Source organism: Ornithorhynchus anatinus, chromosome 1, assembly GCF_004115215.2.
Source record: "Ornithorhynchus anatinus isolate Pmale09 chromosome 1, mOrnAna1.pri.v4, whole genome shotgun sequence".
NCBI classification, from domain to species: Eukaryota; Metazoa; Chordata; class Mammalia; order Monotremata; family Ornithorhynchidae; genus Ornithorhynchus; species Ornithorhynchus anatinus.
This window is the reverse complement of record NC_041728.1, coordinates 32837468-32839570: the sequence shown is the minus strand read 5'-3', so window position 1 is coordinate 32839570 and position 2103 is coordinate 32837468. Positions and strand designations below refer to the sequence as shown.

Below are 2103 nucleotides of genomic sequence, written 5' to 3'. Positions count from 1 at the left end.
AGGCACTTCATTCTGTCTTTTCCATTGACATCCATTTCCTACTAAAATCCCCATAACTCAGTTCATCAGAAGAAGAGGAACTAGAGAGTGACAATCGCTGCCTTACTCCTGACAAAGGCCTACCTACATGACCTCCCCAGAAACCACTGTCAGACACAAGAATCCCTTCTTTGGGGACAGAGGATGTCCGGGGTGACTCTGAAGTCAGGACTGTAGGCATGGGGAAGTAAGGGACCCACGTCTCCAGACCCATACTCAAGTGAAACAGAACCAGTGCTCTGTACAGAGCCCCAACCACTATATCCATAACCATCTTCTGGTTCGACATTTGCACCCTCTTCCTCTCTGTTCTTTCCCCACACCCAGCTAACCCCAGCCCACATCATTCACACATGTGTGCACCTGTAACCACCTCCCCCCGGCCAGCTTCCCTTTTAAGTAGCTGTACAGCCCGTGGCTCTGCTCAGGGTCGCACCTAGAGAGTTTCCAGTACTCTACCAGTCTCAGCTACAGAAGGGAAAATCAAGCAGAGGTCTACCCATTCCATTCCTAGCTTGGGCAGTGGCTAGCAAGTGGAAGGCAATCTGCTACATGTCAAAATTCACCCGTGCTGGGCAGCGTGGCCCAGCATGCCACTGGGAGAGAGTCGAGGGTGGAGACTCGAGTTTACTGCGTGGAAGGCACAATGGTAAATCACTTCTGTATTTTTACCAAGAAAACTCCATGGATACACTCCCAGAATCATTGCAGATGGAGAGTGGGGCATTCTGGGAGAGATGTGTCCGTGGTGTCGCTATGGGTCGGAAATGACTCGATGGCATTAGACAAGACAAGACAGCCCATGGCTCCATCTCAGTAGCAGTACAAGTCTGAGAATTGAAGTGACAGTCCAAACTGTGGAGAGTTGCTCCTCAAGGCCCAGGAAATGTAATGAGCTGCCTCTGTAGAGAATGTTATAGCTAGTCTGAGTCACTCATAGGTCATCCCATGCCAGGCACTGAGGCTGGGGGACTTCCTTCCAAGTCTCGGAGCCGTCTGGACAAGGAATTGGGGGGACTTACCACCGAGGCCTCCTCTAGCAACATGGTACAGGACCCTGGACCATCTGTCCGATGGAGGTAAGGTGTAATTGGAGCTCCTCTGCTAGACCACAGATAGGCAGATTGGGGGACAAGGACCATCCACCAGGGATGTGCATTTGTGCACATGGGATCCTCCACTTTCCTGGCTCCTCAGGAGGTTCCCTACCTCATGAGTGCCATTTCCCCAACCCTCAGTCCAGGCTCTGGAGCAGCAGCTGGAACAGAGAAAGCTGGAAAGCACCTGCAGCTCCTCACCAGACCTCAACCTCCTGCCCACAGCCCTGGGATGGGAAGACAAAACAAAATGAGAAAGCTTGGATTTTCTTTTCTTTTTATTTTAAAAAATGATCAATCAGTCAATGGTATTAATTGAGTGCTTACTGTGTGCAGAGCACCTTACTAAGCACTTGGAGAGTATAATATAATAAAGTTAGCAGATACAGTCCCTGCCCATGAGAAGCTCACAGTCTAGAGGGACAGTAGAGAGAGAAAATAAATGTCCCCAGGGATGCAGTGGTCTGGAGTAAGGGTGACTGCTGAGCCAGGGAGTGCTACAGCTACTGGCTGGCCCAATGGGTCTGCTCCTGTGCCTCCAATGCGGATGCACGGATGTGTTGGGGGGACAAGAGATGGATTGGTATTAGACTACATCATGTTGGGTCGCAGTTCAACCCCTTCTACTAGGGACTGATAAAACTGTTAGGATGCCCCCCAAAATTTGTCATCCAACCAAATCCCTCTTAAGCAAATCACACCCCCCATTGCAGACCCGACTGAATATGCACAGAGGCCAAGATGACAAATTTTACTTCACAGGGGACTCAGTTCACAGGTGTGCCAAGTATATGAAAGCTCCAAGCACATGCTAAGCCAGCACAGTAGACTATTTAGGTGGGAAGGGAAGGGAATGATGTTGCTTTGGCCCCTGGGTGGCCCTCACATGAACTTCAGGCAAAAATGCCAGGAGTCCAGAGGTAGGGCAGGCCTCCTGTGGATGGACTAGGTATGGTAATCAACTCTC

The 2103-nt window shown here is 50.4% G+C and overlaps 1 non-coding gene across 1 annotated transcript; it reads left to right on the top strand.

Moving 5' to 3' along the window:
* Positions 1–457: 457 nt before the first annotated feature.
* On the top strand, positions 458–595 carry LOC114816540. The gene has a single exon (XR_003764329.1). It is a non-coding gene; the product is annotated as a small nucleolar RNA SNORA7 (small nucleolar RNA).
* The last annotated feature ends 1508 nt before the right edge of the window (positions 596–2103 follow it).